This window comes from Elgaria multicarinata, chromosome 6 (genome assembly GCF_023053635.1).
Source record: "Elgaria multicarinata webbii isolate HBS135686 ecotype San Diego chromosome 6, rElgMul1.1.pri, whole genome shotgun sequence".
Taxonomy (NCBI): Eukaryota; Metazoa; Chordata; class Lepidosauria; order Squamata; family Anguidae; genus Elgaria; species Elgaria multicarinata.
Genome location: NC_086176.1, coordinates 103,163,133 through 103,176,376, shown reverse-complemented (window position 1 = coordinate 103,176,376; position 13,244 = coordinate 103,163,133). Strand labels below are relative to the sequence as shown.

General features: G+C 42.5%; 1 protein-coding gene across 2 annotated transcripts in view; it reads left to right on the top strand.

Annotated features, from left to right (window-relative positions):
* The window catches only part of NEDD4L (NEDD4 like E3 ubiquitin protein ligase), a 289,888-nt gene that overhangs the window by 18,345 nt on the left and 258,299 nt on the right, over window positions 1-13,244 (top strand). The gene's annotated exons all lie outside the window — the stretch shown is intronic.

The following is a 13,244-nucleotide window of genomic DNA, read 5'->3' as shown; positions in this document are numbered from 1 at the left end:
TTTAGACACAACATAATCCTACAGCTCCCATCATGCTCCATCATGCTGTTTTCTGTCTAAATATGCACCTTGTTTTCAGCCTTGCACATCTGGTGAATCAAATGCTTGATTTCTGCTCACACAAGGGATTGTGCTTGCACACGTAAAAGCTCCATGGACAAGGTCCTTCATTATGGTTGCTGACAGTTACGTTGTACTATTATATCTGCTAGTGCTCGCATAATACTAGTGCAAACAAAGACGGCTAGCAGAACAATGCCAAAGCTAGCTAATGCCATGTTGGATATTGCCAAATATTTACCAATCTATCAATACCGTAATGTAACTGGGCCAGAGTATGTGTAGCTGCAATAATTACATATTGTTCTCCTGTTTACTTGTGTCTCCATTTCCTTTCCCTTTTTGTTTTTAAGCCCAGGGTAGGAACCTGTCAGACGTGTTCCTTGTAAAGATCAGTGTACATAAATGTGCTATATAAATTATAGGACTCTGATTTGTTTTGTGTTTTGGGGGTGGTGTGGTCAGAAATACTGGTACAGCAGAAAGTTGTGTTTGTAAAGTTGTCCTTGAAATGTGACACTATTTGGGTATTGTTACAGAAAACAATGACCCTGTTCAGCCAACACACTATGCTTCGGTGATTAAGCATTTTGAGTTTATCGTGTCATGTGAACCATGACTTAGCATGTCGTGTGAATCATTCCTAACTATGGTGGCTACATAACCACGGTTTAAACACATTCACTAACCATTTGCTGCAGGAGGGTTAGTGGCCTAACCATGGCTTGATTTATCTTAACCCTCCATCCCCAAATGTCTACATTTTTTTTAGAAGGCCATAATATACATTGCAAAAAATGAAAAGCCCTCAAAATTGCCTCCCCTCCCCCGCTTTTCCCTGCACTGTTCTGGCCTTAACACACACTGAGCAGTTTGTCTACCCAGGGAGCTAAATTTGCACCCAGTCCAAACTTTTATGTAAATCAGTCTTCAACTTTATTGATAACAAATCTTGAACAGCAAACTAATAAACTGAGATGATCAATACTGAGCTATAGAGGAAGGATGAATGAGAGGTTGAAGCAAGTTGAGAGAAAAGAAATGGCCTGAATGAGAGGTGGTCAATGGAAGGCTTGGGCCTTCCAGGCTTCAATTGAGGATGGTGGAGAACCAGGCCGGAAAGATGCTTTACTTCTACCATGGAAAAATTAGCTGAACATGACTAGAAATTCTTCCTAGGAACAACCATCCAGTGCATAATAACAGAAGTGTAGGACCTGTTTAGTTGTTGACACAATCCCAGAGAGAGAAAATTATAACCCTTCTAAATGCAAAGACTAGGGAGCAATATAACAACGAACACAATGGCTGGATTCTGGCTTGTTGTTTGTGTGAGCCCAACCACATTAACAAACCTTGTTTTGTTAACTATGAACAACCCAGAAAGAGAACCCATGGTTTGTTGTTGGGTCGTGAACTGTGGGTTGATTAAATCATAGGTTTTCATTACATGTAAACCCAGAACCATGTGGTGTTCATGGGTTGTGTTAGGATGAGGCCCAGTCTTCAAGCCTTATTATTTGTTTCCCCACACATCTTTAGCTCACTTTAGCTAGGCCCCTAGAACAGCCGTTATGTACTAGCCACATTCTCCGTGGTGGCCATTTTGTGCAGGTGCCCATAGCAGTTCCTCAAATTCCCAAATGTACCCCACAGGTCCGAAAGGATTGGGGACTCCTGCCCTAGATAGGGCAACAAACCATGGGCTAACTATGGGTTAAGGTTCAGTGTGAAGTAGGTTAATGCCTACTTTGGGCAGAACAGCCATGATAGCAGGTGTGGGCCGCTTGTGACTCTCCAAATGTTTTTCAGTTTTCATCAGCTGTAGCCAGCAGTGAGGGATGATAGGAGTTGGAGGCCAAAACATCTACAGGGTCACATGTTGCCCACCGTTGCAATATATGGACTACTTTACATATTAACATATGAAGTGCAATTGAAGCAACCATGCATCATACAGGTCTACTCATCAGGTAGCCATGCCTGGATGTAGCTTCTTGCTGAGTGCACCCTTGCTGGTAAGGCCAGGTATGTTTCTTTGTAATGTGTGGAACGGCCCTAGGTGATAAAAACAACAAAGAATCTTGTGTCACCTTAAAAGACTAACACATTTATTTATTTATTACATTTATATACCACCCCATAGCCGAAGCTCTCTGGGTGGTTTATAAAGATTAAAACACAGAACATTAAAAACAAATATACAAAATTTAAAACCATAAAAAGCATAAAAACAGATTACATACAACACATTATACTTGTACTATAGCATATGCTTTGTGGATTAGAACTCACTTTATTAAATGTGAGAATTGGTAAATGTATGAGGGGGAGGGGGAGGTAGAAATGGGAGCAAAATGGTAATGAAATGCAAATAAGCACAGTGACAATTTAATTAGAACATGAATGTTTGCCAAATAAGCACAGTAACACATCACAACAGCAGTGAGGAGTGATAATGCAATCAATTCAGCAATGTTTAGTTAATTAACATCTGTAATGGGACAGAAAACCATTGTTTCTATTCAGACCCAAATGAATACAATTGAACTTCTTGATCAGTTATAATTCAGCAGTTCCTTGTTGGAGCATCGCTTTGAAATTCCTCTGAGCGAGAAATGGCCGCCTTATGTTCAGTAGCACAGTGTCCTGGTAGGTTGAAACCTGACATCTGAATGGGTTCTGAGTATTGCCATTTTGGATTTATTATTATTATTATTATTCATTACATTTGTATCCACTTATTTCCTTCTTAAGGAACCTCCTTAATCCTCCTCTCCATTTTATCCTCACACCAACAACCCTGTGAGGTAGGCTGGACTGAGAGTCTTTGACTGGCCAAAAGTCATCCAGTGGGCTTTGATGGCTGAGTGGGGACTAGAACCCAGATCTCCCGACTCCCAGTCCAACATTTTAGCCACTATACCACACTGGCTTCTTTCTAAAAGGCAAGGATGAGGAGCATATGGGTCTCCAGACATTGGACTGCAGCTTTCGTAGCATTGGCTCTATCGGTTAGAGCAGATGGGGATTGCAGAACACCAACATCTGGAGGGCCACATGTTCCCACTCCTGCTATAAGCATTGGCCTGTTAGTCTTAGATAGAATGCAGAAGGACATTTCTAACTAGGGTGGCCATATGGAAAGAAGGATCCTGTATCTTTAACAGTTGCATAGAAAAGGGAATTTCAGCAGGAGTCATTTGTATCCATGCAGCACCTGGTGAAGTTCCCTCTTCATCACAACAGTTAAAGCTGCAGGAGCCCTGCCCTCTTTGGTATTTGGTCACTCTATTTATTTTATTTATTTATTTATTACATTTCTATACCGCCCAGTAGCCGGAGCTCTCTGGGCGGTTCACAAAAATTAAAAACATTCAAAGTATAAAACAACAGTATAAAATACAGTATAAAAGCTCAACCAGATAAAAACAGCAGCAATGCAAAATTACAAATTTAATACACCAAGTTAAAATTTATTTATAGATTGTTAAAATGCTGGAAGTTGCAGGAGCTATACTCTAGTATAGCTCCTGCAGCTTCATCTAGCAGATGATAGCATATGGCAGCCTCAACCTCCTGGTGCCCTCCAGATGTGTTGGATTATAAGTCCCATCATTCCCAACTAGTACAGCCATTGTCTGGGGATGATGGGAGCTGTAGGAACATAACATAAAAACATGAAAAGAGCCATGCTGAATCAGATCAGAGGCCCATCCAGTCCAGCATATTCTGTTCACATGGTGTCCAACCAGCTGCCTGTGGGAAACCCTCAACACAAGTGCAAAGGCATCCTTCTAGTCGTATTCCCCAGCAGCTGGTATGCAAAGCATCCTGCCTCTGATACTGGAGGTAGTATATACCCATCATAAATAGTAGATGTTGATAGTCTTATCCTCCATAAATTGTAATCCAAAACATCTAGAGAGCCCCAGGTTGGGATATGCTGGCTTATGGTAGGAATCTAGTAGCCTTCTCCAGTTAGTCCAGTGCATGATGGACTTGCAGTCAACAGTTGAGAAAGGCCTGTTGTCTTTCGTTCAGTGCAACGTTTTGACTGTTTACTACGCGTTTCTTTAAAGCAGTTGGTGTGAGCATATTCTATGTAGTTTTCTACTGTCCATTTATTCTAACGCTTGCCTATTTTGAAGGTCAAAAATGAGTGGTGCAAATTGCTATCTAAATGCATAATATTAGGAAAAGTTCTGATCCTACAGAAAATACAGTACATACAACAGTTTGTAGATTTTATGTTTATTTGGGCAGTGATCTTTGCAGTTTGGTTTAAGACTGATCTGCAAAACATTACATTCACTAATGTCACTGTATTAATACTAATAATTTAGGTAATAAAGAGTGCAAGTGGCCCAACTAATTATGTATGTATTTACTTAGAAGTAAGCTCCACTATGTTCAATAGTTTACTCCCACGTAAGAATGCATAGGATTGCAGCCTTAGCTTTTGTGTGTGCTGATTGCCACCTTATCATTCACAAACTTCACCTTTACCTTTCACTGGTAGCTAATTTTATGTTCAGGACCCCAAATAGCCAGTTTTAGATTATCGCAAAAGCTTTTTTCCTGTGCTGTCCATTATAAAGGGTATTGTCATAGTTAGCCTTGGGTGAATCTTCTTTCTTCAACAGTGCAGTCTTATGGATGTTTACTCTGAAGTAAACCCTACTGAATTCCATGGAGATTACTCCTAAGAATGTACATAGCATTGCAGCTGGAGGTGCCACAAATACATGTACTTTTTTTTTAGAATAACTTTGGCATATCTGTCTGTTTAAACCATTGTTTGCCTGGATTGAAATGATGGGGCGAATGTAGAGTTGAGGGTCATGACTGCTGCTTGCAGATGGCTTTCCTTTAGTATTTCGGGATAAAAAAAAATCTTTTGTATAAAATGTTCTGTCATCAGGCAAAGTTGTTGCTTTGGAGATTGCAGACTTTAATGCTGGTGTTTTTTTTAAATGGCTGTAGATGGATGATACTTCTACATTTTCATGCTGATTTGTTTCCCTCCACAACCAACTCTATTATTTTAGATTTCCTTGCAAACACTAGAACGTTGGAGTTGCTAATTTCAGCTGTAACCACATCAGTATTTTCCGTTAGAGGACTTTTAAAGGAAAAAATATATCCTTAACTCATATCCTTGGCTAGAATGCATTTGTCTCTCTGTCTTACTGTTCTCATTGTGAGAGTTTTTGTATGTGGTTTCTTTTCCTCCTCTTTTCTTGGGAGACTTTTAGCAAACCTGGCCAGCTCTTGAAAGCGCATATTTTTGTTCCCCAGGGACAAAATTGGCTGTTGCCAAGGGCAGCAAGATAGCCTTGGTAGTTCACTGCCTCTGTCTCAGTTTCCCAAATTCGCTTGCTGCCCATGTTGAAAACTAACTTCAACAGGCTGTTTCTCAGCACTTAATTTATAGGGCAATTTATAAGTGCCACAGCTCAGCAGTTGACAATTGCTTAACAGCTGCTGGTGAACTGCTTTGAATTTCTGCAGGTGACCACACCCCTAACCTACCTGTGTGCAGGTTTAGCCCAGCTTTCTCCAACCTGATGCCTTACAAATGTTGTCGACTTCAACTCCCAGATGCCCCAGCCAGTATTGTTAATGCTGAGGAATGCTGGGAAGTGTAGTTCAAATGTTTTCCCCCTGGTTGGGGAAGGCTGGTTTATTCTCTAGCCCATGCTTGTGTACTGAAAAGGAACCAGGATATTCTGCTGTACTCTTTCTGTAATGTTGTTTAGCTTACTGTTATGCTCTGGAATCCAAGACTCCTCTAAAGTAACTAGATAAGTTGGATTGACTTTATTTAGAACTAGCTGATATACTCGGCGTTGCTTGGGCCTCCTAAGATATATGTCTTTGAGGTAATCAACTTAAAGTAGTAGGCCTGTGAATTAACTTTTAAACAACTTAAATTTGTATCTTTTTTACCTTTCTCATCCTCACAGGCTGCTCTAGTGTGATTGGTAGCCGTGAGCTTATAAGAAAAAGTAAAGATCTTATAAGAGAAAGTAAAGTGCTTCTGTCTCCATAAACTAGTTTCTGGTTAAATACCTCGGGAAGCAGTGTTGATAGGGACCCACTCCTGATAGTCTGTATATCTGTGAACCCCCTTGGATAAATAATAGTAATAAAGACAACAGAACTTCATGGATCAGAGGAGTCAGCAGGAAGGAGCATTCAGTTCCTCCAGAAACTGACCAGGCTTCACCTATATTGAGATATTTGGTTCTCCTGGGTGTGTCTTCACCAGTCCTTTTCTGTCTTATCTATCTACCACAGCTATTTTCCAGCAGAACTTGCTCTGTTGGTTCTCTTCAGTTTACAGTTTTCTTTAAATAGGGATGGAAAGTTCATTTCCATCTTACGGATGCTAGGCTTTCATGCAGAAATCAAATCTGTCACCAGAACGGCAGTGGCTTTCCCACCCACCCACCCCCTTGAAAGGCAATTTAGTTTGGAGCCAGTTTTCTCCTTCATCCTTACCATTACATTTATGGGAGTTTCAGTGTTTAGAAACATGAAAACCAAGAGGGTTCCCAAAGTGAAGGTAACACTTCTATTTATATTTTAGAATAACATTTCATTAGTGTCAGTTTTAATCAAACACCAAATATGTGTGAGGAGTTGCTCTGGAAACCTGATGCTTGCACATTAAATTAAAAAAAAAGTGTAATTCAATCTGAACGTCATTCCATCATTTCAAGGCTCCCTTTAAATACAGTGGCCTGGTTCGCATGTCACGACAGCCCACAACATTCTAAAACTGTGCATTACCATGAATGAGGCAGTGTGCCTGCTGCAAGTGGGAGTGGTTAAACAGTCAGTGGTTTGTTTATGTTATGTGTGCATCAGGAACTCTGGCTTGTCCCTCCCCCAACAAGCCAGAGAAATCACCCAAGAACAAACCATGGGATATTTCTCTGGTTTATCAGGGATGAACAATCCAGAGACACTAAACAAACCATGGACAGAAGTTGCAGGGTTGTTTGTGATGGAGCAGCATGCACCAGTGTGCTGATTCATTCACGCTTTACCACAGTTTTTTTTTTAAATCTAGTTGCAACATGTGATGTGGGCCAGTGACTGTATGGAAGGGCTGATAATGTGAGTAATTTTGCTAAAACAAGTTTTAGCACAGGCTTTTCTAGTTATCTTGACCTTGCTCTTGATCTGCCTTTCCCACACATCTGGATGCTTTGTGCAGATATAACACCTAGCTATGTTCAGCAGTAACCGTACCTTGTTGCCTTAACCCTGATTAAGATCCCAACATAACCAAAGCATCCTTTAGTTTCCTGAGTTAAGCGCTGCCCCCCAGAAAAGTATGTTTCGAAAATTACTGATGAGATCTCCTTGTCATATTGCCAATAAAGACTGGAGAGGCAGGGAAACTGCCTTAATCATGGTTTTGTTTATTCTCGAAGTAATTATGGGTTTACATCCTGGTTTGGGGATAAGGCTTTAGCCATGGTTAAGTATTTAGATATTATACATAGCCATGGTTAAGCAAAGTAAACCGCCCAGAGAGCTTCGGCTATTAGGCGGTATAAAAATGTAATAAATAAATATAAATAAATAAATAGTTAAATTTGCATAAGGCCCATGTGTGAACATATCTTTCTACTGAACACATGATTGGTATTGCCAGAGTAAGCCACATCAATCACTTGTTGGAGGTGTTTGTGCTTGGACCCAGTTCCGCATTCCCAAACTGGTCATGACCTTAAAAAATTGGAATATAAAACTTTGGAAACAAATTCACCATGGAATTTCGTTGGGTTCTCTTCCAGCTCAAATCCTTATGCTCTAGTCAGATCTATCCGGTGATATTGCCTGTGACATGCACCATTTTAAGCACAGGGAAATGGATCCTAGCTGTCGCTATATGCTTTCACTATGCCATGTTAGAAACTTAAGTGCTTATTTGCCAGTTCAGAGTCTCATAAGGGTCAGACAGACCATAAGCATCAGGCCTAATTTCTTGAGACCTAACTTTCTCTTTCAATGAATGTTTTAACGTCTCCAGTAGTGTAAAACAAACAAAAACCACAGGTGCATGTTTTGGTACTCATCTTCTTCTACCCCTACCCCAGAAGAGAATGAAATTGAATTCCGCTGGGCACCACTGTGATCTTTTCTGTTGAGGCATTTAATAGTTGGAAGCTTGTCTGTTCTGCCTGAGCAAATTCTGAGCTGCTGAGAACTTTTTGCCAGGAGCTGCAGCTTAACTGCGAAGATGAAGATATGCTTTAACTCAAGTGACCTTCTAAAAATAACAAAGGGAGCACATACAGCAAATCTCTTCTCTTGCCCTATCTTTGCCCGACCAATGCTAAATTTCAAATTAAAAGCTATGACACTGCTTGCTTGATCTGTACATTTAAAAACGTTATATTTCACCTTTCAAGCAGTTCGACCCCAAGGTAGCTTATAACAGTTGCTTTATCTTTTTATGCTTTAACCCAGGGGTAGTCAACCTTGTGCTCTCTAGTTGGATTGGACTACAACTCCCATAATTCTCTGTCATTGGCCATGCTGGCTGGGACTGATGGGACTTGTAGTCCAAAGAAACTGGAGTGCTCCAGGTTGCTGCTCCCTGCTTTAACTGTTAGTGTGCCAAACTGGGTTCAAATCCTGGTTCATCCATGAAGCTTGCTGGGTACTATGGGCCTATTGCTACCTCTCAGCCTACCTTTACCTCACAGGTTTGTAGGGGTGGGGAGATGGTTCTTCCCTTAAAGGCAGCCTATAAATAATTTCAGATTGATAGGAACCATATATGCTGCCTTGAGCCCCTGAGGAAAGGTGCACAAAGATCACATCATACAGTGGAGGCTGATGGCTCCAATGTCAGTGGGGTGGTGAATCCGCTCTGTGTTTCATTCAGAACTGTGCTAGCACCTTTAGAGTTCTGATTGATTCTGACTGAAACAAGGAGTGGATTCGCCACCCCACTGGCATCGGTGCCACCAGCCTCCACTGACAACATAGTTGACAAAATGGCAGCTAAAGCAGATTTGTGAACCGCCCAGAGAGCTTCGGCTATTGGGCGGTAATAAATAAAATCTGCCCTGCTTTAGAAAGAAATATATTATCAATAAAAACCTCCTCATTTAAATTAAATGCCAGCAAATGTTGCTGAAGTGACCAATGTTTTTTAGCTAGCATCTAAATGGGAGTAAAGTAAATATCTGATGAATGTGCTTGGGCCGCAGAGAAGGCCCTGGACCTGTTAGTTAACCATTGCACATCTTCAGCTGGCTGTGTGTGGAGCAAGGCTTCAGCAGTTCTTTGTATCACTCGTGTGTTCAAACTTTATAGATTGAGCCAATCTCTTCCACATCAGCTTTCCTGTTATGGGACTCCTCCGTATTTGAGAGAGCTCTGGGGAGTCAAATCCTCTAACGTAACTCCTAATGTGGAGAAATTCCTGACAATACTTGGCAACCATGTTCCAAAACTCCTGCACTGTTGGGTGTTCCCATTACCAAAAGGAAACCAATCTGTTCACAATCCTTCCAACAGTACTGACTATTGTTTGAATATATTAGGGTGGAGCCTCCTGAGGGTTAGGACCATCTACCAAGAACTTTGCACTGTGCTCCCTTAATGTTTGTTTTGATTAATAAGGTTGCAAAAGAGGCCCAGATGCAACACCAATTCTCCAGGTTGGTGTGAGGAAGGCATCCCACAATGGGTTAACTCCCCCTATCGCCCAGGAAAAGCAGGGACTCACATGACTGAGTTTTAAGCCCTCTATTGGTCTGAAGCTCCTCCTAGCCAGTTCGTCCCTGCTTTTCGCCCAGGACAGAGCTACTTCTCATCTCCTCCTATCTCAAGCCTATACTTATCTCTATTTCTAACACTTTTTAAACTTCTTACCTCTTTGACTTTCCACCCTGCTGGCATCCCGCAAGGACTCCACCACCAGAATTTACGAAACAACCTGGAAGTCCTTCTGCAGGTGGAGTGAAAGGGAGAAGCTTATTCCACAGGCAACAGGTGTCAAGGAACTCCTAGCCTTTCTCCAACAAGGCCTTCAGATGGGTTTAAAACCGGGTACCCTGCGCAGGCAAACGTCAGCCCTGTCATCAGTCCTTTCCAGGCCTGGTAGGCAGCCACTAAGTTCACACCCTCACATCAAAAGATTCCTCCGTGGAGCCGCACTCAAGAGTCCTCCCATTGTCCATAGGTTTCCTTCCTGGAGCCTACATGTTGTACTTTCTGCATTGACTAAACCTCCCTTCGAACCAATTGCCTCTATCCCACTACGCATTTTGTCACAAAAAGTACTTTTCCTTGTGGCCATAACATCTGCTCGCAGAATCTCAGAGTTATCTGCCATTTCAATCAGAAAAGGCCTCATCACCTTCCATAAGGATTCTGTCGTCCTTCGAACAGACCCGACCTTTATCCCTAAGGTCAACACGCTATTCCATAGGTCACAGGAGCTTATTCTGCCATCTTTCTGTCCTAACCCTTCTCATCCACAGGAGAAGGCCTGGCACAAGCTGGATGTCCGCAGAGCCATTAAAGTTTACTTAAAAAGGACAGAGTCCTTTCGAAAATCTGATTCACTGTTTGTTTCCTTTCACCCTGTGGCTATGGGCAAGAAGGTTACCAGATCTACCCTAGCTAGGTGGTTAAAAGCATGTATTTTTTCGGCCTATGAGGCCTCATGCCTCCCCAAGCCATTAGGAGTCACAGCTCACTCCACTAGAGCAGCAGCCACATCAGCCGCCTTAAGTACTAATGCCCCTCTGGCAGAAATCTGCAAGGCGGCCACCTGGACAAGTCCTAATTCCTTCATAAGACATTACAAAATAGACACATATGCCTCAGCGGATGCCTCCTTTGGCAGGAGAGTCCTCCAGCAGGTTGTAGGACTACAATAGACTCGGCTTAAGATTTTCCCACCCAGATAAGGGGTTTTTAGCTTTTGCATATCCCATTGTGGGATGCCTTCCTCACACCAACCTGGAGAACGGAACATTGGTACTTACCGAGAAGGTTCCTTCTGGGTTGGTGTGCGGAAGGCATCCCAACCACACCCTGAAACACCACCGAGTCTATCAGGCCACTTGTCTCTGCATTTAGCCGGCCAGACCTTTTCCTAAGGATCCTCAAAGTTTGTACTCTCAGATTGATTTCTAAGTACTTACTAATAAGTTATCTGTTCCTCTGTGGTTCTTCCTTACCTATGATACAAAGAGATGCTTCCTTTCTCAATTTCCGAGCTTTGGCCATGGACGGAACTGGCTAGGAGGAGCTTCAGACCAATAGAGGGCTTAAAACTCAGTCATGTGAGTCCCTGCTTTTCCTGGGCGATAGGGGGAGTTAACCCATTGTGGGATGCCTTCCGCACACCAACCCAGAAGGAACCTTCTCGGTAAGTACCAATGTTCCGTTCTCTTCTTCCAAAGTCTCACCTAAGTCGTTCTCTCGTACCCGTACATAGGATCGCTCGTCCTCCAAAAATGGCATTTGGAGGGTATTCTAAATGGATGCTATCAGACGTTTAGGTAGAAGAATAAGTAGCTATGAAGAATCCCAAAGAATTGAGTTGGTATTTGGCTGCCTGCTTGATACGAGCTTGGCTAAGAAAGTGATGTAGTTGCAGGTACTGGTACAAAGGCATGGAGATCGGTTCTGCTTTTTTAAGCAGTTGCAGTGTGGCCAAATATTGTCAGATGTTCTGCGAAGTCAGGAATGTCACTGTGTAACTAGCAGTTTACCAACCTTGCTTCATGATGTGGTCCGTTCTACTAGCTATATGCTATAACTACAGACACTGCCCAACAGAAACACAAGTGAATCATAGCAAAAGTCACTGCCTAAGACCATGGTATTCTGTCTGAATTGGGAGTTGGAGGCACTATTTTACAGTGGTCTCACTCCTATTTGGAAGCCAATTCCTCCATCATCATCATCATCATCATCATCACCAGTATCCCGCCTTTTCCCCAATACTGGGAGTCAAGGTGGCTTTACAAAATTAAAATATACAATTAAAACATAAATAGAAATGTTCAAAAGTTAAAGATATAATTAAACCTGCTGCAATATTAAAACATTTAAAAAATAAAGAACAATTTTAAAAAATGCGTAGACAGAGGTCTAGACGATTCACCAAAGTCCTGCTGGAACAAAAAAGGTTTTGCCTGCCTCCAGAAACATAGCAAGGAGGGAGCCAGTCTAGCTTCCCTGGGAAGGGAGTTCCAGAGCCCTGGAGCAGCCACTGAAAAGGCCCTCCTCTCCTGTGTTCCCAGCAAGTGTGCTTGTGATGATGGTGGGACCCAGAGAAGGGCCTCCTCTGAAGATCTCAGAGCATGCGCAGGCTTGTAAGGGAGAATACGGTCTTTCAGATAGCCTGGAAATGAGCCGTGTAGGGCTTTATAGGTCATAACTAGCGCTTACGGTTATGGTACTACTGCTGGAGGACTGTTCTGCCTTGTACAGATTCCATTGTAGCACCCTTCAGAGCTCTCTTTTTGTCCCTCATGCTTTTAAACACCTAGATGAAATTGCTGGGAGAGGCTGCCCAGAGGGATGGAGTGTGTGGTGTTGCCACTATATGAATGAGGTTAGGGACGTGTCTCCTTTTCATCAAATTCAGGTGAGGCAGTGGCTCTCCACATTTGAATTGGTTTTATGCCCAACTCCAGCACCATGTGGGGAATGTTCAGTGATAGCATTCTGCCCCAAACAGTGGCCTCAGCCTGATGGCATTCTAGCCAAGGTGGTTGTGTGTGCTTGGCATGAGTTTAGAATCCTGCAAATGGAGCAAGGCAAAGTCAAGCAAGTTCATATTCAGGTTCTGTCAAGGCAAGGTTTTAGTTCAAGTCAAGCAAAGCGGGTAGCACCCTGAATAGCTCCAGGTTGAAGAGTCATACATGCAGGGTAGAATGTTGTTTCAGTGACAAACAAACCCCAACTAAGTCTTAAATAGAAGGAAGTCTCTTTACTTAAAGGGAGCCTACACTGTAGCCGTTGATTCTGGTCCTGGGCAGGCTGTGGTTCTGCTTGGGCTCTTGGCTGCAGTTGAAGGATGGCAATATGACCTCAAGCTGGAGAGGTGTTAGCAAAACCAGCTCCTCTTGTGTTGGAAGTTCCAGCATAGTGTGGGAAGTCCGTGGCCATTTCCAGGGTTCACTCTCCTT